Genomic DNA, 24,364 nt, shown 5'->3' on the forward strand with positions numbered 1-24,364 from the left:
CGTAGGGGGTTGCGGGCTGGGGCTGAGGGTTTGGGGCATTGTGGAGGCTCAGGGCAACGGTAGAAGGGCAGGGTGATGGCAACCTGCCTTGCCATTTGTGGATGGCAGGCGCTAGGACCCTGGGGCAGAAGACAGCATTTGTGCCGGTAGCCGCTCTACTGTCAGGTAGGGACGCAGCGCAGGGGCTGGGGGGAGACGACACGCCGGGGGAGGGGTGGCAGGTGGGCGCTGGGACCTGCTCCAGGCAGGGAATTGATGGGGCGGGGGGAGACCCGCGTGGGCCAGGGCCCGATCCAGGCTGGGCCGGGGGAGAGACCCACCTCCAAGTATACCTGGAGCAGGGCACCTGCCGCCTATGAACAGAACATTAAAAACACCTCACAGACTGACCAGGGTGCCTAGTGACTGCACTCAGTGAGTAACCTGCTGTTGATCCTGCCCCCATGTCTGTACCCTGTTCATGGTGACTGTCCTATGCAATTACCAAACCCCTCTCCCCCCTTCACAGAAAGTCTTCAGCAAACAAACATGACAGAAACAGTAATTAACAGCAAACTACTTTTAATACTCGACAACACAGTAAAGGTGAGAACTTTTCAAAATCTAGGGACTGAGAACTTTTGGGTAATTTAGCAGTCCGCTGTGGTGCAGTGACAGTTTTCACGGCCCTTGGTGCCCCTCCTTCTTGTTATTCTGGGTGAGGTGGGTATTGGAGTGTGTGGCGGGGGAGGGCGGTTGCAGACACAGTGCAGGGGGGCTCTGTCCTCCTGCCTGCGGTCCTGCAGAACATCGACAAGGCGCCTGAGCGTGTCCGTTTGCTCCCTCAGTAGTCCAAGCAGCGTTTGAGTCGCCTCCTGGTCCTCCTGATGCCATCTGTCCTCCCGTCCGCTGTGTGAGCGCTGCTGCTGTGTGAGGTTCTCCCTCCACTGGCTCTGCTGGTCCGCTTCTGCTCTGGAGCAGCCCATAAGTTCAACAAACATCTCGTCCCGTGTCCTTTTCTTACGACGCCTAATCTGTGCCAGCCTCTGTGAGGGGCATGGTGGAGCAGGTCGGGATACTGTTGCAGCTGTGTGAGGGGGAAAAGGGAGTGAATTGCTTACAAAGATGCATTTTCTTAAAAATGAAACATAGTCTACTCATTGCCTGTGAACCAGACCATGGACGGCACCTATCTCCTGAGCACTCACTCAGGGAAAGTTCGATTTCTCTGCATTCGCTTTCATTGCCTGGGGTATTGCACTACAGAACAGACAAGCGGGGCAGGAAAGCTGAATCCGTGGAGCAGCCAGGCATGGTAAGCCAAAGGCTTTTGGCTGCTTAAAAGTCAATGTCCAGCTCTGTCCTCTTGCTGCAGGCAATCCTGAAAGCATAAACTCTGCCCCTGTTCCACCCCCTCGTGGTTTTCCCTTGGAAAAGATCCCTGTATGCTGCCACTCTGTAGCCTCCAGCACGTGGCTCTAAAGTGACGCTTCTTGTTGTTCTAAGGAACAGTGAAGCACTACCAATAGTAATAGTACACAAATCACTCTACTTACATGCAGGAGTCTGCGCGAGATCACCCTGAGGAGGGTGTCACGGAGAGAGAGAGAGAGTGCATGCTGAATGAAAGCCAGCACAAGCCAGGGCCCTATGCTGCGATGCTCATCAAGGCACTGGTCCCGGAGTACCAGCTGAGAGCGTGGCGCGGAAAAGTGTGCTACCTCGGAGCACCCAATAAGCCAGCTCTCCCAGGAACCTCCTCCATAGCTTTTCGACTACCTCCAGGAGAGCTTCGTGGAGATCTCCGCGGAAGATGCCTGTTCCATTCCCCTGCATATAGACCTTCTGTTCGCCTAGTCTATTTTCCTGTTCTTTTAAGAAATAAATGTTAACATGTTTAAAGCACTTACAGACTGATCCTTCTCCTGATTCAGGGTCCGTGGTAACGGCTGCGGAGGGTTGGTAGGAGATCTCAGTGAGGGTGATGAAGAGATCCTGGCTGTCGGGGAAATCAGCGTTGTAAGCGCTGTCGACTGCCCCTCCTCATCTCCTTCCTCATCTTCCCCATCTGCGAACGTCGACGAGGAACTGGCCGTCGACACTATTCCTTCGTCAGAGTCCACGCACACTGGTGGGGCAGTGGTGGCAGACCCACCGAGAATGGCATGCAGTGCCTCGTAGAAGCGGCATGTCTGGGGCTGGGCTCCGGAGCGTCCGTTTGCCGCTTTGATTTTATGGTAGCCTTGTCTCAGCTCCTTGACTTTCACACGGCACTGCATTGCATCCCGGCTGTATCCTCTGTCTGTCATGGCTTTGGAGACCTTCTCGTAGGTCTTCGCATTCCGTTTGTTGGAGCGCAGCTCAGCCTGAACTCATCGCCCCACACACCGATCAGATCCAAGACTTCCCAGTCAGTCCATGCTGGGGACCTCTTTCTATTCTGGGATTGCCTGGACTCCTCTGCTGGAGAGCTCTGCTTCGTTGCCGGTGCTGCTGAGCTCGCCCCGATGTCCAACCACGACATGAGAGTCAAAGTGCCCAGACAGGAAAAGGAATTCAAATTTTCCCAGGTCGTTTCCTGTGTGGCTGGTCAGAGCATCCAAGCTCGGACTGCTGTCCAGAGTGTCAACAGAGTGGTGCAGTGTGGGATAGCTCCCGGAACTACTAAGTTCGATTTGCATCCACAGCTAGCCTAATTCGACATAGCCATGTTGAATTTAGCGCTACTCCCCTCGTCGGGGAGGAGTACAGAATTCGAACTAAAGAGCCCTCTATGTCGAATTAAAGGGCTTCCTGGTGTGGATGGGTGCACGGTTAATTCGAATTAACGCAGTTAAATTCGAATTAAAGTCCTAGTGTAGACCAGGCCTTGGACACAGTGGGTTCACCTGCTGCCTACAAGAGTGTGGGGGGCCGCACTGCAAAAGCGCATCTCCAAGCAGCCATGCCAGAGCCTCAGGTTTAATCCTGAAGGCCGAGCGCAAAACCTTCAGCCGGGAACGTTTCGCTCCCTTCCCGCCTCCGCCCAAGCGGCAAGGGAGAAGCGGAGGAGACACGCCGGCTCAAAGATGCCTCCCTCCCACTTCCCTGTACGCTGTACAAAGCTCTTGGCCTGCCTCATGCCTCGTCAGGAAAGCACGGCCATGCGGCCCAAGCCTGAGTCACGTCCGCAGCCTGGCCCGCCCCGCCCCGGCTGACGGCCGCGCAGAGCCACGCGAGTCAATGGCAGGTCGAGTCGGGAGCCTCGGCTCTTTCCCCTGACAGCCACACACACAGCGCTGCCTAGCGCCCCGAGAGCCTCCCTCGTGTTCTCCCGCAGCAGCCGCCTGCCGGTGTGGGTGGGAAAAGGGGACCAGGAAGCACTGCAGCCTCAGGCCGGGACAGGAGGCCCTCGCCACTCCCAGGCCTGCCTCTTGCCTTCAGCCCAGGCAGCCAGAGGTGCCGGGGAGCTCCCTGGCAGGCGGCCGCTTTGCCTCAGCCACCTCTTGCCTCATGGCCTAGGCTCTCTGCTGGTCACTGGCTCGCTGGAAGGCCCAGAGGGAAAAGAAACAAGCGCACGCGTAGCAGAGAATGGTTTCGATCCATTGACCTCTGGGTTATGGGCCCAGCACGCTCCCGCTGTGCCACTCTGCTAGTTCTTCACACCTGCCCCCCTGCCACCCAGCCGCCACTATCCGGATTAGTGCCTTACACACTCTCACGCTGGCAGGCAGATGCGCAGGCTGCTAGGCAGCTGCCCTGGTCACAGGATTTTACAGCTAGCTTCTACAGAGTAAAAGGGATCTATTTGGGGTTTGGACCCCATTGGGAGCTGGGTAGCTGAGTGCCGGAGACGGGAGCACTTCTTAAACTGTTTTCAGTTAAGCTTTCAAGCTTGTGAGGGACGAGGTTCAGCCTTGGATCCGTGTCTGCAGCAGGCAAGCACCTCTGGCTCAATCGCCCCCCCCCCCCCCCGCCGTATTAGCAGACTAAAACGCGGAGCGAACGCACACGCCTTGCAAAGGAACAGGAGCCGGGATCTCGAACAAAAATCAACATTTTATTAAGATGACGTTCAAAGAAAAAAAAAGTGTACGGTACAGAGTTTCGGCATAGAAGTTTCTGGTGCTCAGGGAACAACGTACAGCTTACCCAAGGGGTGCGAAGTTTGGTTTAAGATCGGGTGGCGTAAGGAATACATAATCTGCAATAGCCCTGACTGGGGGTAAAAGGTTAACGTACAGACACTGAGTTAGGAGGGTATGTTGTCCATATGAGGGCTACGTTCGGGTGTGGAGTATAACGAGCGGATACGACGATGAGGATGGATTGACCCACGTTTGGTGAGTTTTAACGTTCGGTGTTTTGGAATCTTTGCCACAATCTAGTTGAAGCAGGGTCAGTAATGAAGTCTACCCTGCCATCTGTTGGTGATCTGTCGTCAAGGCCTTTTGGGGCTGATGTCATTTGCATGGTTACACCCACCCCGGATTGCATGATGGGAGTGCTTGTCCAAACGGTCATTTCAGCTGCTGCGGGATCCCCAGTCTCTTTGTTATTGGGGCAGGAGTAAACCAGTGTATTTTCCTGTTGATTTTGGATCAAGGACAGAGTAATTGTACCTGGCATTTGAGGCCTGAGAGCATCACCCTCGCCTGAAAAGCACTCACCATTAAGGGGTATGGGTTCCTAACGGCAGCATGTGGTAGGAGGTAGAAATAGATGTTTGTTGGTCTCTTGCTGGTGTCCTTTCTGCTGTCCCTGGTGTAGAAAGACAGAGGCTGTTTTGAATCTCTTAAAATTGTTGTTAGTGCTGCAGTTGCTCGCCCTAAGCTTATGCCGTTAGATCTCTTTCACGGTGTATTTTGGTCCTGAGAGGTAAAAGGTGTGTTGTTAGGGAGTGAGGTAGCAGAGGTTAGTTGCAGAAGTGCTGCGTGTGCCACAGAAGTCGTGTGTCCCCCCCTGCTCTGGTCCAAGAGTCCAGTATTTGCAGAAACCTACCCACTGACCTGTGACTAACAATCTTTCTCTGCTAACTCTTCCAGCAAAACAGGCCAAAAAAAGTGTATGCGAGCGCTGTACCACAGCCCCGTGCTCTATTCGGTTCCTTCCCACAGAACTTTCGCTCCATAGCAGTCCAGTTCCTTGCTGTTGCTTGGCTAACTCTTCCATAAAAACATTTCTTCCAGGTTCTCATTCAGCACTATATTCCTACCAATTTCAGCTTTTAAGTACCATCAGAGACCACCTGCTTCAGTATAACTAAAATTTTTACCTCTCTGTCAAAGATTTTAGGTGTATGTTATAACACATTATTTGTAATAGGATAATAATTTTATTCTATTTTTAAACTCAAGAGAGAGAAAAACCATAAAATGTGCATTTAGAGAGTTCAAAAGAATCCCATGGTACTAAACACAAATAGCTATTTTCAATCTCTCTTAAATTGCTTTTTTTTGGAACCCATGTCCCTTGTCTAACGATGTTTATGTAGGTTCTGGTGAGTCCTGAAATCATGAACTGCTAAGTACCGTTCTACCATCCTTGATTCATATAGCCAGGATTACTACACTTTATTTTTCCTGCCCTAATAAGAAAGTGTTTGGGGATCCCACAGCAGCCAAAATCACCATTTGGACAAGCACCCCCCATCATGCAATGCGGGGTGGGTGTGACCATGCACATCAGCAACCAAAGGCCTTTCCAACACATCCCCAACAGATACCAGGGTAGAGTTCATTCTGACCCTGCTTACATCCTCCCCACAGCCAAGAATTGGTGGTCCTGATAAATCACACTCCCTATTATACCAGCTCATTGGTATTGAATGCTGAAGTTATGGCTAGCAAAAATAGCCACCCATCTCTGCCCTGTAGCATCCAGCTTAGTCCTTGTTAACACAGAAGTCAGTGGATTGTTCTCTGTCCATACCTGAAACTGAGCACCTGACAAGTAGTCTGGAAATTTCTCAGTGATGGCCCATTTCAAGGCCAAGAACTGCAGCTGGTGGATGGGATAGCGAGTTTCGCTATCAGACAGTCCTCATCTGGCAAAGGTTACAGATTTACATTTACATTCCACTTCCTGGTAGGAGACTGCTCCCAGACCCTCCAATCTGGCATCAGCATGCAGGATAAACAGTCTGTTGGGTCAGCAAGGACTTGGACTGGCACATGAATCAGGCAAATAATGATTTCCCGTAAAGCCCTGTCACATCTCTCATCCCCATGTCCCAGGCCAGGCACACCAGATCTTTGGGGGGAGGTGTCCATGTCCCAGCCTAGGCGTGCTGGAGCTGCTGGGGAGAGAAGTTCCTTCCTCAGCCCGAGCCCACCAGAGTTGATGTTTCAGTGGGGGAGAGGTATCTCTCACCTGGTTTTTAGATGCTCTGATGGGAGGGAGCAGGAGGAAGATTTTTCTTCTCCTTGCATTTCAAACCCTTCACCCCGCCCCCAACCATTTTCTGCTCTAGCCTGATCTCTCTCTCACATCTCCCGGGCTGTCCTTAGCCATAGGCAGCCACGTAGGGCACCGCTAGGTCTGGGAGCACGGCTCTGCTGGGAGCCCGGACAGATGGGAAGCAGTGGAGCATGTAAGAGCAGGCTGCTGGATCCTAGAGAGAGCTGAATGCAGCACAGTCTGAGGGAGGGGATTGGCTGCTGGGGTCTCTGGGAAGGGAAGGGTAGGGGTTGGGGAAGGAGCTCACCTGTGAGTGTGACTCTTTCCCCGGCTGAGGTGAGGTGAGGCAGGCTCTGCAGCTCTGGAACCAGTATCCTTGTCCCACATAACATCCATTCTTCTCCCCCCCTGCCCCATGGAGCACCCCTTCCTTTCTCCCTCCTCCCCAGGAGCATCCGTCTCTCTCTCCTCCCTCCCCTCCCTACCTGCTGAGGAATGAAAGAGAAAGTAACTCACTTCCTCGGCCAGGATTGGAATGTCACACAGGGCTGGGATGGGGTTAGCCAGATGTGTGAAAAATCAGGACAGGGGTTGGGGTAGGGTGAGCAGATATCCTATTTTATAGGGCCAGGCCCAATTTTGGGGTCTTTTTCTTATATAGGCTCCTTTTACCCCCCCCACCCCCACTCACTGTCCTGATTTTTCACACTTGCTGTCTGGTCACTCTAGGTGGGGGTAATTGGTGCCTATATAAGACAAAGCCCCAAATATCGGGACTGGCCCTATAAAATCAGGACATCTGGATCTAGTCACCCTAGCTGGGGAGCGCCTCTCCCCCGGGCTGGCAGCTGCCAGCGATCCATCTCATCCGGGGGGAGCTGCACAGGGCAGGATGAGCTGCTGTGGCTCCATGGGTGACCTGTCCTGAGATCAGATGTTTACTGCACCCTGAACCTCTCATTCCAACCCCACCCCAAAGCCTGCACCCCCTAACCAGTGCTCTCATCCCCCTGCACTCCAACTCTCTGTCCCATGCAGCCTGATTTAGGGTGTATTAATAATATTAATTTGGAAAATATGATGAAAATTTAATTTATTAGCTTACATTTTATTTAATTTAATTGAGTTTTAAAGTTACAGTTGCATTACTGCTATTCAAAAGATACATATGGCATTATATGCAACAAAGTTTTGGTTAATATACTCACACCCTTCCTTGATAACCTGGTGGTAAGAAACACAGGACCAGCCTTGCAGTTCAGGTTTCTCAATTCTTGAGTGAAAGATGCAGTGCTTCAAAAAAGCTAATGTTACTTAGGGTTTACTTGACTAAGTCAAACTTAAAATCAAAACCTAATAAACAAAGAATATAAACGTAGGGAAACTGAGCTTAGCCGAGTTACTGTGAAACTTAAAGTTTAAGAACAAGTACAGCCTACTGATAGTAGATAGAGAGAGAGTGGAGGAAGTAAGTCAGAATGACAGAGCGACGTGCTCTAGCGAGGTGGGTTACCTTTTTTTATGGGGCACAAGCACCGGAAATCCTTCCTCCTATGCCCAAATTTCATTCCTTACCAACAAAACATTAGGGTACGCTTACTTCATAGGCTAGTATGTTTGTGCGTGTTGATGACATGTACCTAAGTTCCCTTGTGGTGTACCTGTTAATTCTGTGGGTACAACACTGAAAAACCCCTTATGTCATTCTCCATTGTTGACTGGTCTAGGTAAAGGTCTTAGACAGGCGTGGGTACTTCTCTATTTAAGTAACAAGATAAAGGTCAAGTTTCCTTTCTGAGTAAAAGGTCACACTATAGAGATGCTCACTTTGCCTTAGCTTAACATACAGGATAGGGCCTGTAGGTCCTCGTAAGTCATGTGCCCCAGCCCTCTAATCATTTTTATTGCCCTCTGCTGGACTCTCTCCAGTTTGTCCACATCCCTTCTCATGTGGGTCCCAACCCCAAAAGTACTCACATTTCACCCCAATGGCTCCAAAATGTACATAGGGTGCTGCCATGGTCAAGTCACTCCCGAGCTCTCCAGTGGAGCCTGCTGGCGGAGAACAAGGTGAAAATTAGCCAGGACGTTGCTCAGTCAATTCCCTCTGCTCCTAGCAGGTGGTATCGGAAAGCTCCAAGATCGCTCACTTCCCTTTCTCTCATCAGCTTCAGGCCCCAGGGTTACAAATGCACAAACCAGTTGGGAGTCTCCCCTGGGCTCAGGGTGTGGGGCTGTTCTGAGGGACGGACTTGCACACTTGGGATATTAATGCAAAGATACAATTTCAATTTCTCATAGAAAACTGAGGGCAATTTATATTTAGTAAAAATCTTATTTAGTGAAAGGAAAGCTGCAGTGACAACCTGGTTACTGGGGTGCAAAACACTTTCCTCCTGGGAGAAACAAGAAGTTAGAATTAGAAATTTACATTGTTTGTTCCAATGTTGGCACAGGTTTAATTTTGCTTCTGTGTAGGCTTGTTTCAGGTTGTGACTGTTTTGGTTTATTAGGTTGTTTTGTTTTTAAGTTGGAATGGAGCTTTTAATTGACATTTGCTGGATTCAGATGGCTGACCTACAACACCAGTTTTGACATTGTTCTGCATATTTTATACAGATTTGGCCAGTATTCAAGGATTCGATTCCTTTATAGGAGGTTTTCGTGGTCAGGCTTATTTATTTTATGTTATTTTCTCATCCTGCTGTAGCACACCTTTTTGATAAAATGTTGAAATTATTAATTTATGGTATTTGTTAGTTTTTATTTTTAAAAACAAAGTTTTTCTTAGTGTTTGGGTTTTAAATTAAGCATTGTTTTTGGTTTCAATTTTTTATTTTGGCTTTGGTTATTGATGGGATCTTTAAGAACTTTGGATTTAATACTAAAATTTGGACAGATTTAAACAGGTACTGGTCCCTGAGGGTGGGGATTCTCACAGATTCACCTGGTGCCCACAAGTTTGTGCTTTCCCTATTGCCCACCTGGCACTTGAAGAAAGGAGTGTCAGGGCCAGGCTTCATAGTCAGGGCTAGGCAGGAGGGAGGAAGAGTCCCAGGCTGGAGCCCAGCACCTCTCCTCCTTTGGGCACCTGCAGCAGAGGCGGCTGGTGCTGACAGCTCCAAGGGAAGGCTTAAAAGCTACAGAGCAACTGAGGGCAGGGCAAGAGGAGGGCAGGACCATGCCTATGCGTGGCCAGCAGACAGCCATAGAGACACCCAGCCAGCCTGCTCCCTGCTATGCCAAACCCCCACTGAAGATGTGCTTAATCCACTTGCTGATCAGGAGGAAAACCTGTCAAAATCTGTGTGCGAGGAGAACCCGCTTGGCTCGGAAGGAGCGAGGAAAAAGAGCGAGTGAAAAAAAAACCCACCGAGAGCAAGCGAAAAGAATGTGAAAGGCAGAGAAAGAAATAAAGGGAGAGAAAAAAGCATTAGAAAAAGAAGGAAAGAAAGCAAGAGCATGAAAGGTAGAGGGGAAAAAAGAAAGCAAGAACATACAAGCTAGAGAAGGAAAGGAATGAAAAAGAAGAAATGAACCACAAGCGCTAGTTGAAGCTGGAATGGGACAGTCAGAGAACGGACAGACTGACCTGTTAAGTAAGGTTGAACCCCATATTTTTCATGTTGGGGGAACAGGCCCCCCATTTCCATCCAGGCCCTGCTTGGAGGGACCATCCATAGGTGCCTATTGGCACCCCCATGCTCCGAGGAGGGGGCAAGCCCCTCCCATACCCTCCCCTCAGGACACGGGCTCTCCCCAATCCCGACCCCCTTCCCGCACGCTCCTGGGAATCGGGGGGAAGGTGGGGGGAAGGCGGGTGCTGAGCAGCACCGTGGGTGTCTCTCTCTGGGGCGAAGGAAGAGGATATTTTTTGTACCAGAAGGAAAGAGCAGGGGGTGGGGGCGTTTGTGGAGCCGGGGCGCACACCAGAGAGAGGAACTGAACACAGCCAAGTGTGAGCCCAGTGCCAGTTGGAGCTGAGATGCCCGTACCTGGAGGACCATCTCCAGAACCTACCTTGATGGTGCTGTCCATCACCACTCCCACATGGAGCTTCCCGCCTAGACCTCCCTGGATGAGGTGAGGTGGTGCATTGGCAAAGGGGGCGGTTTGAGCGGGGCTCTGTGTGTGTGTGTGTGTGTGTGTGAGTCTAATTTTGGGAAGTGAAGTCAAACTGCTGGGGCTGGTTTCCTATTGGTGTGACCGATTTTTGCAAAGCTTTCCCCCCCCCGCCATCTTCTTTTGGCACTAGGGCTTTCTGCGCTGCCGTTGACAAGGGCAGCGGCACAAGGGGCTCAGGGTGGATAATCAGGGAGCCAGGGGGAGAAAGGGTGCACGGGTGTGTGTGTGTCACAAGGATAAGAATCACATTTAGCCCTTGCACGGCAATGGTGGTGCACTCACGCACTGCCACAGCTTCTAGTATCACGACTATTTATCTGTACAACAGCAGCACCTACAGAGACCGGGGCAGAATCAAGGCCCCCATTGGGCCAGGCACTGCCCAGACACAGCAAGATACAGGCCATGCCCCAGAGAGTTTACAGGCTCCATATCCAAAAAGTGGGAGGAGAAACTGGGGCCCAGGGTCAAACAGCAGCACTGAGAGTAGAACCCAGGAGTCCTGACTCCTCCTGCTCTAACCATTAGACCCCACTCTGCTCCCAGAGTTGGGGACAGAACCCAGGAGTCCTGGCTCCCCAAAGGGGCAGGAGTGGGGTCTAGTGGTTAGAGGAAAGGAAGATGGGTGTCAGGACTCCTAGGTTCCAGTCCCAGCGCTGGGGTTAGAGTAGAGTCTCGTAGCTTAGCACAGGTGGGGCTGGGAGCCAGGACTCCTGGGTTCTTCCCATCCCCCCCTGAACCACCTTGCACAACAGGAGGGGGCTGGGCAGGAAGCAGTGATGGGGTGAAAACTACCAAGAAATGCAAATCCTCCAAGGAGCCTGTGCCAGGAACCGGGTGGTGCAGAAACCATGGCCCCATCCCCACCTCTGATCCCCCCTTGGCTGGCACTGGATCGTACCCCCTGTGCCCCCAATCTGCTCCCTGAGAGCCCTGGGGGGCAGGGAATAGCCATGGTGCTGGGCCCCCCAACCAATTGAAGTATTCAGTGTCGCAGTGACCCAAGGTGTGTGCACAGAGTGGGGATGGATTGTGTGTGTGTGGGTGGATAGATGGATTTTTGCATGTTTGTGTATGTGTGGTTTTCTGTAAGGGTTTTGTATGTGTGTGGGGGTATTATTACAGCTGTGGGGGTTGTGTTTGTGGCTGTGCAAGTGTGTGTGTTCATGTGGCTGGATTTGTGCATGTGTTTGCCTCTGTTAGCAGTTGTGTTGATGTTGGCTGGATTTGTGCGGGTGTTTGTGTATATTAGCAGGTGTGTATGTGTGTGTGGCTGGATTCATGGATGTGTTTGTGTATGTTTGCAATTGTGTGTGTGTGAGTGTGTGTGTGTGCATGCTCTGCTGCTCTCTGCCGGTGCAACAACCATTTCTCCGTATGTCACAGCCCCCATACCGTTGATCCCGGTGGTGATTTCCCCATGTTACAAGGGCTGGCTGGTCTGACCCTTCTCCCCTCTGCACAGTGTGGCGGGGGCTGCAGCTCTCCCCCTGTGGGGCAGGAGGGCCCAGGTGCGGGGCGCTGGGCTCCGATGCACCTGGAGAGCAGCTCAGGTGAGGCAGGGCAGGGCCTGTGGTGTCCGTTCTGTGTTGCCTGGTACTGGGCCATTGCACAATCCCCAGCCACGCCGCACAGCGCACCCCGAGAGGGGGCAGGGGGCCAAGCAGATGATCCAGCACGAGGGGGAGAGGATGTGTGGTTGGGGGGAGGAAAAGCCTTGGGCTGCACTGGGGGAATGCAGAGCAGGGGTGACACCCCAGAAACCTGCAGCAAAGGGATGGACAGGTGGGATGGGTGGATAGAAGGGCCAGCGAGACTAAAATCTAAAAGGGGAGTGTGGGGTCTAGTGGTCAGAGCGGGGGTGTGTGTGGGGAGCTGGTGGTTAGAATTCCTGGGTTCTATCTCCAGCCCTGGGAGGGGAGTGGGGTCCAGTGGTTAGGGAGTGTGTCGGGGGGGAGCCAGGACTCCTGGGTTCTCTCCCTGGCTCTGACTCTCTCGTGCAATCCCTCGGCAGTTACCCAACTCGCCAGCATGTGGGAGCGAGGGGCTGGGGCCGGGTTGTGACACAGCCCAGAGTCCTGTGCTGCCCCTTTGTTACCCAGCCCGGGGCAGGGCGGGGGATGGCCTGGGACACCCGCTAAGAAAGGCGCTTCTGGTGGGTCTGTGTGTGGGTCACGCTGCCCCTGGCTGGATAGACCCCTCTAGGCAGTGATGAGCTGCCAAAATCTTAACAACGGGTTCCCTATAAAAAGTTCTGATTTAACAACGGGTTCCCTATAAAAAGTTCTGATTTAAGGGATGTGCGACAGCATGTATTTTTTGTACCAATAGGGTTACCATATGTCCATATTTTCCCAGGAGGTGATTAAGAACCGAAAAGCCTGACATGTCCAGGAAAATACAGATGTATTTTAACCCTACCTAAAGTTCTTTTTTAAAAAGATGGGGCTGAACTAGAAATGAGCTCCGTTTCACATGTGTGGGTGGTGATCAGGGACAGTCTCAATTTTTGGGTCTTTTTCTTATATAGGCTCCTATTACCCCTCACCCCCGTCCCGATTTTTCACACTTGCTGTCTGGTCACTCTAGGGTGTGCACATGTGTGGGTCCCAGCTGCTCCCTGCCCCCCCCCCTCATTAAAGCAGGTGTGCAGGGTTAGTGCCCTGGGAACTGCAGGGCACCAGTGGATGTGGGGCTGGCTGCAGATAGGGGTGTGGGGCAGGGCTAGCTGGAGGCAGGGAGTGACACGGGCTGGCTGTGGGCAGGGGGGTGGCTGCGGGCGGCTGTGGGCAGGGGGTGGCTGCGGGCGGCTGTGGGCAGGGGGTGGCTGCGGGCGGCTGTGGACAGGGGGTGGCTGGGGGCAGGGGGTGGCTGGGGGTGGCTGCGGGCAGGGGCTGGCTGCGGGCAGGGGGGTGTCTGTGGGCAGGGGCTGGCTGGGGGCAGAGGGCGGCGGGGGGCAGGGGCTGGCTGGGGCAGAGGTGGCAGTGGGCAGGGGCTGGCTGGGGCAGGGGCTGGCTGGGGGCAGGAGCTGGCTGCGGGTAGCTGCGGGCAGGGGGGTGGCTGTGGGCAGGGGCTGGCAGGGGTTGGCTGGGGGCAGGGGCTGGCTGGGGGCAGAGGGTGGCTGTGGGCAGGGGGTGGGGCAGGGGCTGGCTGGGGCTGGCAGGGGCTGGCTGGGGGCAGGGGCAGGGGTGGCTGCGGGTGGCTGGGGCAGGGGTGGCTGGGGCGGGCAGGGGCTGGCAGGGGTGGCTGGGGCAGGGGCTGGCTGGGGGCAGGGACGGCGGGGAGGCGCAGATACTCACACGGGGGGGGAGCTGCAGGCAGGGAAGGTGGGGGAGGGGCTGGCTGGGGCTGGCTGGGGGCAGGGGGCGGCTGGGGGCAGAGGGCGGCAGTGGGCAGGGGGTGGGGCAGGGGCTGGCTGGGGGCAGGGAAGGCGGGGGAGGGGCGCAGACACTCCCCCGGGGGGGGGGGGCTGGGAGCAGCAGGAGGCAGCCGGGGACTCACCAGGCAGCAGCAGGAGCCCCAGGGCCAGAGGTCCAAAGAGCAGGAGCAGCAGCAGGGCCAGGAGGCAGCTCACGTGGCTCCCGCGGCGCAGCGCCCCCCGGCGGCCGGGAGGAGGAATTACAGGCTTCCCAGGCAGAGCCCATCAAAGCTTCCCTCGCAGGGAAGCTAGTTAACAAGCGGTTCTAAAACCGCTTCTAAATTTAACAACGGGTTCGCGCGAACCGGTGCGAACCGGCTCCAGCTCACCCCTGCCTCTAGGTCAGAACCAGTCTCAGCCCGGGTCAGACCCTGGGAGCCCAGCCCCATCTGTCACCACGGCCATGTCTATTGGTCTCCTGGAAAGGTCCATTCTCATTGGTAGCTGTCCAGCGGCAGTGAGTTCCACAGGCCTCGGCACATGCTGTGTGGGGCAGGAGGTCCTTGTGTTGGGAGCAGTGGGAGTGAACTGTGTGCGGTTGTGTCTCTGAGCACAATTGTGAATATTCTGGGGTGTGTGTGTGATTGTGAGTGTGGCTGGGGGTGTGATTGTTTCTCTTTTTGGGGGTTGGGCTAGCATGCCCCTCTGGGTGTGTTGTGTGTGTGTTCTTGGGATTGTGTGAGTCCCTTTGTGCATCAATGTGTGTGTGTTTGTGTGTGTGTGTGTGTCACTTGCTGCAGGATACAAAATCCTGCAAAGCAACCACACACACAGAGCGGGGCTCAGCCCCACCAGCAGGGGGCAGCAGGGACACACACATCTCTCCTGGGCCAGCTTGGACAATTTCCCATCACGACCCACCACAGTGCTGGTGCCCCCACATGGGGGTGGGCAGTGACCAGGGACGGGGGCAGATGTGCTGGATTCAGAAGGAAGCACTTTGGGAACATCAGTCAAGGCCCTTAGCAGAGCTGGGACACAGACCCAGTGACCCCTGCACCCCCCTGGGAGGGGAGTGGGATCTAGTGGTCAGAGCAGGGAGGGGGCTGGGCACCAGGACCCCTGGGTTCTATCCCTGGCTCTGGGGGGTGGAAGGGGGTCTAGAGCAGGGGGACTGGGAGCCAGGACTCCTGGGTTCCATAGGGGAGACTGTTTGTTTCCTGGGCTCCCCTCCTAGAGATCCCAGCCCAGCCTCCTAGTGGAGAGTGAGTGGCAGCGGGGGAAGTTGCTCTCCCACTTCACAAACATGATTCAATCCCCCCCCGCCCCTTCCATGGGCTGTGACATTACAGAGCCGCCCCCCTCCCCAAGGCTGAAAGTAGAAGCCCCGCCTTACCAGAGAAGGGTGGGGTCTATACGTAGCTCAGTGGCAATCACTGCCCCGAAGTGACTCCGGTGCAGGCACCCACAGCACGAACTCCCCACACCGGATTCTGTCCACACGCAGAGAATTCTCTCCGCCGGGCTCCTTCGGTTCCTCTCGCTGCTCTCCGTCCTGCGGCCAGACGCTGCTCATCTGCATAGCCCCGCCCATGGACACGCGACACCTTCTGTCGTTTTGGTCTCCAGTGAATGAGTCGCCTGCAGAGAGTGAACACGTCACCTCACGTCACAGCCCCAGCACGTCACAGCCGCGGGCGGGATTGTCTGTGAGCCCCAGGCTGGGGCGGGGCTTCAGGAGAGACCCAGCCCAATAGACAGCCTGGGGCAGGGAGATATTGGGGGAAGGGATGAGGGGATGGGGAGAGACCCAGCCCCATAGACCTGTAGGAGCAGGGGATATTGGGGTCAAGAGGGAGAAGGGGTTGGCAGAGACCAGCCTGGGGTGCAGGGAAATGGGGTGGGGTGGAGGGAGACATGTGGGGCGGGGGTGGGGGTGAAACGTTGGTCCAGGGAATCTGAGTCCCTCCCAGGACATGCTGTGCAGGGGGGCGCACAGGGGCCGGGAGAGAGCCCCAGCCCCACCGAGCCCCACAGGGCTATTGGGGGCAGGGGAGGGGATGGAGGAGGAGAGACCCAGCCCCATAGACCCCGAGAGGAAGGAAATGAGGGGAGAAGGGGGGAGGGAGGGATCCAGCCCTATCGACCGGCTGGGGCGGGCAGATATGGGGGGCAGGAGGGGAGAAGCGGGGTTGGCAGAGACCCAGTCCAGGGTGCAGGGAAATGGGCTGGTTTGGAGGGAACTGGGGAGGAGAAGAGACACAGGGCAGGACACATGGTGGAACAGGGAAACTGACTCACTCCGAATACATGCGGAGCAGGGCAGGGCGGAGGCAGATCATGCTGGTCCCAGGGTAATTTTGGGGGGTTCTGATTCCCCACTCAGCCGGGGGGCTCCCCTCTGGTCTGAGGAGACCAGGGGTGGGCGGGTGCAGGGGCTGTGTGTGTGGGTGGCCGGCGGGGGGCGCTGCCGGGGCAGCGGGGCGGGACCCAGGGGCGGCCCCAGGCACCAGCACACCACGCGCCTGGTGGGGGGGCGCAAGTGGCAGGGGGGGCTCTGCTGGTTGCCGCGAGGGCAGCAGGCACCCCAACCCCTCCCCCACTCTATCCCCCCCAGCCCCACTCCCCTCCCAGAGCTGGGGGGAGAACCCAGGAGTCCTGGTTCCCAGCCCCGCCCCTCCCCCAGTCTTCCCCCCTCGCCCCACTCCCCTCCCAGAGCTGGGGGGAGAACCCCGGAGTCCTGGCTCTCAGCCCTGCACCTCCCCCACTCTACCCCCCTAGCCCTACTGCCCTTCCCGAGCTGGGGGGAGAACCCAGGAGTCCTGGTTCCCAGCCCTGCCCCTCCCCCACTCTACCCCCCTAGCCCCACTTCCCTCCCAGAGCTGGGGGGAGAACCCAGGAGTCCTGGCCCTCCGTATTTCCATATGGCTCCATCCAACAGCTCCCCGAGTTGGGAGAGACGAGGCCAAGGGAGAAGCAGGCGGGGGGGGGGGCGCTGGCGGGGCGGCGCTGCAGGGCGGGGGCAGGGCCGGGCCGAGACCCGGGACACGCGAGTTCACGTCGGGGCTCTCTGGGGGGCGGAGCGGGGATGAGGAGTTGCGTTGGGGGGGGAGGTGTCAGGTTGACCCAGGGACCCGCCCTTACCTGGGCTGGAGAGGACGGAGGCGCCCCGGGGCAGGCTGGGAGTTGTAGTTCCTGGCTCGTCTCAGAGCGGAAGTGACGGACGGTTGCTCAGACAACGCCCCCGCCCGGTGCACACTGGGAAGCGTAGTTCTCTCTTCTCTCTCACACGCGGCCTCTATTGGAGGAGGGGCCGTAACTCGTCACTTCGCCGCGCCCCTCCCCGCTCCCTGATTGGCCGAGAGAGCGCGGGACAGAGACTCGGCGCATGGGGGGAGGCTCCGGTTCCCTCGCCCCGAGGCTTCGCTGCCCCCCACCCCAGGCCTCAAATAAAATCTGAACAAATAGACAAGATAGGCAAACAGTAGGATAAAGAACTATTAACCTCCATTTATAGATGGAGAACTGAGGCAGAGATGAAGGAGCAGCTTTTCAAAGGTATTTAGGTGCTTAAGATGCAAAGAGATTCTTAAAGGTGCTTTTGAAAATCCCACCAGCAGGTTAGGTGCATAACACCCACCGATTTCAATAGGAGTTAGGTGCCAAACCTAACTTAAGCCCTACTGGTCTATTTCCCATTCCAATTTTCACCAAAACCAATACGGTTCTGCTCACTGATGCCTAGAATATTCCTGGAATTTTGGAATTGATTGGATGTGGTGTTCACAAGTTCATGTTACAAACAGACAAATGCCATCAGGTAGAGTGAAGAACTCACTCAGTAAACAAGTTTCCAAATGTTTTCCTCACACAGATCACTTCTTCAGATAAAGAATATTTCTTCTCCCAACCCGCCCTGCCTCACACGTACAGTACCCCGCAGCAACAAGAGAGCTCAGTGACAGGAGAAAAGATAATTTTAGGACAGGAGTAAGGACAGAGCCAAGTGGTTTAAAAGTGATGGGTGCAGTCAGTCATTACATGATGATGGACACAGTCTGTGACATCACACTCCATTGCCAAGGAAACAATTGTGACATCTCATGCAGAGGAGTGTAAACAAGAAGCGGGCAGCATTATCTCCTGCAAATATAAACAACTTGTTTGTCTGAGTGATTGGCTGAATAAAATATTATATTATGCCCATAACATCGCAGGGTATAGATGGTCAAAACACCTGGCTTTATGCCCCGATACCGGACGGGCCGCCCCTTTGAACTGGTCCCTCCAAGCACCTGCTTGCTACACTGGTGCCTGGAGCCAGACCTGCTCCCGTGACAAGCAGGGGCTGGTGCAGAGCGTGGCAGGGCAGGGAGATGACATCTCCCCTAACGGCGGGGCCTTTTCACAGCAAGGGCAGCACCTCCCCGCAGTAGCACAGACCCCACCTACTCCTCCTACTTTCTCCTGACACCAGCACCACCCTTCCCAGCACCAACTCATGGCAGCATCTGCTTCCGGACTCGCACCAGAAACGGGAAGTCTGGGCTGGACCTGGCAGCGGCTGTCAGGAAATGGAAGCAGGAGACATGACTACTCCCATGGTGCAGGGGGGGCCACCCTGGCTGGTGGGAGATGGAGGCAGTGGACACTACCACTCCCATGGTGCAGTAGGGTTTTCAGGTGGGGTGCCCCCCCCACCAGGGTTGGGCACCTCCCCCCCCCACCAGGGTTGGGCTCCAGGGGAGGTTTAGCATCTTAAGGGACTGGGGGGGCGTTGCTTGGAGGAGGTTTGAGGACCAACAGCGAAAGGGAAGTTGGACACCGCCCAGAATACCAGGGAGACAAGGCAGGTGAGGTGATACCTGTTACTGGACCAGCTTTGGAGCCACACAGGGTTTTCTTCATGCAGGGGAAAGGTGCTCAGAGTATCACAGTTCAATAGAAGGTGGAATGCTCTGCTCTGAACACCAGACATTCCCCTACTTCCTGGAACGGGGGGGCCTGTCCCCATTGTCCTGTAAACAGCCCCAACATGTAACCCAGCGGTGGCTGCATCTTAGCACCAAGACACCAGTGGTCACTGCTCCAGAGGAGATGGTACATACAGGCCATTGCTCTACGTGGTCACCAGACTGTGCACTGTCTTAGCTGGCCCCACACATTACTGCCCCAAGAGGTGAGGTACACACAGGCTACTACTCAAACTGGGCACCTGGGGTCACTGCAGCAATGGTTGGGGGGGATACATGCAGGGCACTGCCGCACATGGCCACCAGGGAAAACTGCTGCAATGGTGGGGGGGTGATAAACAGGCCTCTGCCTGAAGTGGCCGCTACCACAATGGTGTGGGAGAGGGGAGGAGATACCAATAGGGCACTGCCACACCAGGGCACCACGGGAGGTCACTGCTCCAATTAGTAGAGATACACATCGGTAGTGCCCCAACTGGGGGCCCTTCCCCAGAGAGAGAGGAGGCTGGGGAGAGAAGAGGAAATCAAAGGCCACTGCCTCACTTAGCCACCAGGGGTCACTACCTAAATAGGGGGGACACACACACACAGGGCACTGCCCCACCTGACCAGCAGGGGTCACTGCCCCACGGGGATGCCAGGGATCAGTGCCTGCCATATCTGGCACAGGGGTAGAGGGGATAGGGTGACCAGATGTCCTGATTTTATAGGGACAGTCCCGATATTCAGGGCTTTTTCTTATGTAGGTGCCTATTACCCTCCACCCTGTCCCGATTCTTCACACTTTCTATCTGGTCACCCTGGGGTGGGGAGGGGGCTACACACAGGGCACTGCTATACTTGGCCACCAGTGCACATCCCTAGTGGGGGAGTGACACACACCAGGAGCAGGGATCACTGCCACAAAGGGGTTGGAAGATACCCAGGGCAGTGCCTGACACGGCCACCCAGGCACCCTGCCACCTTGGGGGAGGTGAAGAACACACCTCAGGCACTGACTCCTCTGGCTACCAGTGCTCACTGGCCCAATGCAGGGGTTGGGGGAGTAAATACACACAGGGGACTGCCCCACTGGGACAACACGAGTCACCGAGATGAGAGTGGGATACGCAGAGGGCACTGCCCCAATGGCTGATATACATACAGGGCCCTGCCTCACCTACCCACCAGCGCTCACAGGCGCAATGGCAGTGGTGGGGTCACATAGGCAACTGCCCTCAGTGGCCACCAGGGTCGCTGCAGCAATGCTAGGGGATACAAGCCAGGCATTGCTGCCCTCGCCACCAGGAGTCACTGTTCCTACAAGAAGGCACCTACAGGACACTCCGTGCCTGGCCAGCAGGGGTCATTATCACTGGGGAGGGTCTATGGGGAAGCAGAGAAAGAGCAACTAACTGCAGTGGGGAAAATCGTCATCTACCGGGGAGAAAGAACGGACTCCGCTAGGACATCACACCAACTCCGGCCAGGCTGGATACCAGCAATTCGGGGCTGGAGCAGCTCCAGCTAGAGGCTGGGTGGAGGTAGGTGACCTCGGTCTCTGTGCTGAGCAGGCTGCTTTGGCAGCGAGTAGGGACAGGGAACCCCACGGCCAGGGTCTTGCTGCCCAAGGAGGGGGAGATCTGTGGCAGGCTTTGGAGTTGCTGGTTCAGGAGCCGTGAGCCGCACGCTTGTCCCTGCCTGAGCTCTCCAGGAGCACATAACACACAGGTGTGCACTGCATGTGGCACCAGTGTAACGACAAGGCCAGACTCTGCTGAGTGCTGCCTGCGAGAGACAGGGGCAGAGTCAGACGGGCAGATGGGGGCAGGAGATGACAGGGCCAGCGGCCATGAGCTGAACCCATCACAAGTCCAGCCTGTGATGTCACGATCCGTCCCTGCAGCTCTCCATCTGTCCCGCTGTCTGTCCAACCGTCAACCCCCCATCCGTCCTCAAAGTATGCCACACACACCATTTCACCCATCTGCCTCACACACTCATCTATTTCCTCATGCATCCTGCTGTCCCTCTGATTGGCCCTGCAGTGCCCAGCACAAGGAGGCATAGTGGACCTTGAGCGAGGCTTTTGGGTGATGCAGTAATGGAGCTAGCGGGTGATAAGGGGGGTTCTGGGCATCTCTAATCCTGTGCCGAAAGCCATGACTGCGCGCCCACCCCTCTCAGTCTCAGACCCCACAGCCCCAAATACATGACTGGCCACTCATGCTGTGACCCAGTTACAGCAATGAGGTCTCCCCGAAGATAGAGGGTGGGAGGAGCAACCCCCTTATCCTGGCAGGCAGGACACATCCTTCCCAGTATGGCAGAGACCTTGCCCGTGGGCAGATAGACCCAGCTGAGCCCATAGGAGACTGGGGGAGGAGGAGCAGAGGAAGAGGATGAAGGCAACTGAACATGACAGGTGTCCATGAAAGGAGAGAGAGAGAGTTTGAGTGTAAGTTGACCAACACAGAGAGAGAAACCTCAGAGGAAGAAAGAAACTCAGAACAGGGAGTCACCCTCATGGATCCAACTTTCTGCTAGGGAGCACACACCACTCCTGGCCAGAGAGATGATCAGCCCCCGCAAATGGCAACATCATCTCCCTTGAAGCCACAGCTAGTCCAGAAACCCACACCCAGGTAACGGGACGTCCCTGCCTGGAGCCAGGGGGGCTGTGACCAGAGCCCTCCCCAAACCAGACACTTCTCTCACCGACAGAGACAGCTACTCTCATCCCAGCTGGGCAGGTCTTGCCTGGCATCAACAGGATTCACCCTGTCACTGCTCTCGCTCACTTGCCATCTCACCTCGGGGCTGGACTCTGTCCCCGCGACTTCTTTTCCCTTGGTATGAAACACAACACAAGAGGAAAAGAAAAGCAATGGTGGCGAGGCTCCTCTTCTCGCTACTCCCGCATCCCAGGGCTCCGGCTTCAACCCTCCTCCCATTCTGCCATCACAGCTACAATCAGAAATCTGAGCCCGGGGCTCACACCTGGTTGTCTCCTCAATCCTTGGCGCTGTCCAGCATGTCTCCCTCCACAGAAGTCACCTGGCCTCGTCTTAGACTCCATCTTCATATTGCTCTTCTCCTTCCCAGAGCTCCTGCTCTGCTCCTCAGACCTGTCTGTGCTCAGCTCGGCAGGCAGAGGAAGGGCATGATGGGAACACACACGCCCCATTCCAGACACCACGCAGCATCCACAGGGCTACCAAACCACGTCACCTTCGGCCAAACCACCCCCACCCCGAGGGAGCAAAAGCCTTTGTGAGCTCAGCACACACAAGCCAGGAAAGATTAACACCCACACCCAGCCCAGCCAAAGTGGGAGCTTCCCACTTCCCGGCCACAGGCCCACGGGGCTCATGGATGGAGGAGTTTGGGGGCTGTGGAGGCCCCTGAAGGACTAGCTCAGCGTGTGAATGAGTGACTGGGATGTATGTGGGGCCGGACTGTGGGTTGAGGTGTCCAGGAGGACCCAAGAGAAGGGACTAGGGGATAAGGGATAGAGGAAGGTGGGGATACCAAGGTGCATTGTGGGAATGTGGGATTTAGAGAGCCCAGAGTGGATGGGTGGGGCGGGTTGGAGGACCCCACAGTGGCTGAAAAGGGGAAGCCGGCAGGTTGGGGGTAGCAGAGATTGGAGATGAGGAAACTCACACCCTGGGATGGACTGGGGCAGTGGGGTTGGGAAAGTGGGGCCCAGCCATGGAGAAATGGGCTGGAGGCAATTAGGGGCAGGGCGCTGAGGACGGGAGGAGTAGGGTGGGGTCGGGGTGCTGAGCACGGGGGGGGGCGAAGGGAAAGGCCGGGCAGAGCGGACAGGGTGGGGGAGGGGATGCCGGGGGCGGGGCTGACGGGAGGGTCACAGGTGGGGTGGACACTGCAGGGGCAGGTTGGGGGGGGTTGAAGGCCCCGCGGCCCCAGGCTGCCGCTTCTGGGGCTGCTCCCAGGCAGCTCAGCCCCCCCCCCGCTGCTGCCCCCCAGGCCCAGCGGGGGGGGTGAAGCCCTTTCACTCCGCGCTGCCTCTGCCCCATGCCCCCCCAGCCCGGATCCCACGGGCCCAGGGCAGGGGCTGGGCCTGGCGCCTGAAACTGGGGGGTCTCCGAGGTGGAAGGACCCCAGCCGCTGGCAAAGACTGGGAGCGGAAGAAGCTCCTGTGCCCGGCCCCGCAAGAGTTTTCCAGGCTCCCCAGAGCGAGTGAAGGAACCTGATCCAGGGGCCACGAAAAACTCTGGTGGGGGCCCCTGTGGGGCTCGGGGCCTGGGGCAAATTCCCCCTCTTGCCCCCCCTCTGGGCGGCCCTGCCTGCCAGTGCACTCAGCCTCACTTGGCAGGTAACAAAAGGGATCGAGTGGCCGTCCAGTTTCTGGAGAGTGGCTGACAACACCCGACCTTCTGCCCTGAGGAGAAACTGATGTGAGACAAGGCAGGGGAGGCCATTCTTGTATTGGACCAACTTCCGGTGGGGAGAGAGAGAGCGGCGGCGAGAGAGAGAGCATACGTCTTCACTACCCGCCGTATCGGCGGGTAGCGATCGATTTTTCAGGGATCGATATATCGCGTCTCATCTAGACGCGATATATCGATCCCCGAGTGCGCTCCTGTTGACTCCGGAACTCCACCACCGCGACCGGAGGTGGCGGAGTCGACATGGAGAGCCCGGACATCGATCCGCGCCGTGAGGACGGGTAAGTGATCGATATAAGATACTTCGACTTCAGCTACGTTATTCACGTAGCTGAAGTTGCGTATCTTATATCGATTTTCCCCTTAGTGTAGACCAGCCCAGAGAAGCAACACGCAAGCTGCGCTCTTTCCCCAGCAGCAGGTGGGCCACGTGGTCTCTCTGCTGGCCTGGCTTCCCGGGACGGGACCAGGCAACCCCTACAGGGCACGCAAGAGCGGCGGCCCGGGCGGGCAGGGGGAGGGGCCCGAGCGGAGGGGCGGAGCCGCGTGAGCAGGTATGCAGATCTGTGTGCGAGCAGAGCATCGTGGGAGCGGACGCAGGCTGCCATGCAGGGCCCGACTTTGGCACCGGGAGCTCGGCGTGGGGAAGGGACGGTCTCCGGGGGCCGCGTCGGGGCAGCTGTCGGCAGTGGGGGCCGGTGTGGGCGAGGCCGGCGGTGGGGGCGCGGCGGTCCGCCCCGTGTGTTATAAGTGTGGGGCGAGCGAGGGCGGGCGGCGGCCGGGCGGCAGGAACTCATACTTACCTGGCAGGAGAGATACCATGATCACGAAGGTGGTTTTCCCAGGATGAGGCTCATCTATTGCACTGCGGGTGTGCTGACCCCTGCGATTTCCCCAAATGCGGGAAACTCAACTGCATAATTTGTGGTAGTAGGGAACTGCGTTCGCGCTCTCCCCTGGTGATTGGTTTGAACAACAGACAATTGATAGGGGACGGTTTAGTCTTAGTGCACTGCAAAGCAGATTCTCAGGAAAGCAGTTGTTAGTCTGGGTCTTTGGGAGTGCTCTTTTCCACAGGCCCTGTACTTCTAGGTATCTTTGTCACACGTTCCTCCTTGTAAGCAAAGCTCAGCTCCGAAACTTGGGTCTCTCTGTGT

The 24,364-nt window shown here is 56.2% G+C and overlaps 1 non-coding gene across 1 annotated transcript; it reads left to right on the forward strand.

Annotated features, from left to right (window-relative positions):
- Positions 1-24,002: 24,002 nt before the first annotated feature.
- On the forward strand, positions 24,003-24,166 carry LOC120376250. Its single transcript, XR_005587153.1, has one exon. It is a non-coding gene; the product is annotated as a U1 spliceosomal RNA (small nuclear RNA).
- The last annotated feature ends 198 nt before the right edge of the window (positions 24,167-24,364 follow it).

Source organism: Mauremys reevesii, linkage group 12 (assembly GCF_016161935.1).
Source record: "Mauremys reevesii isolate NIE-2019 linkage group 12, ASM1616193v1, whole genome shotgun sequence".
In the NCBI taxonomy this organism is placed as follows: Eukaryota; Metazoa; Chordata; order Testudines; family Geoemydidae; genus Mauremys; species Mauremys reevesii.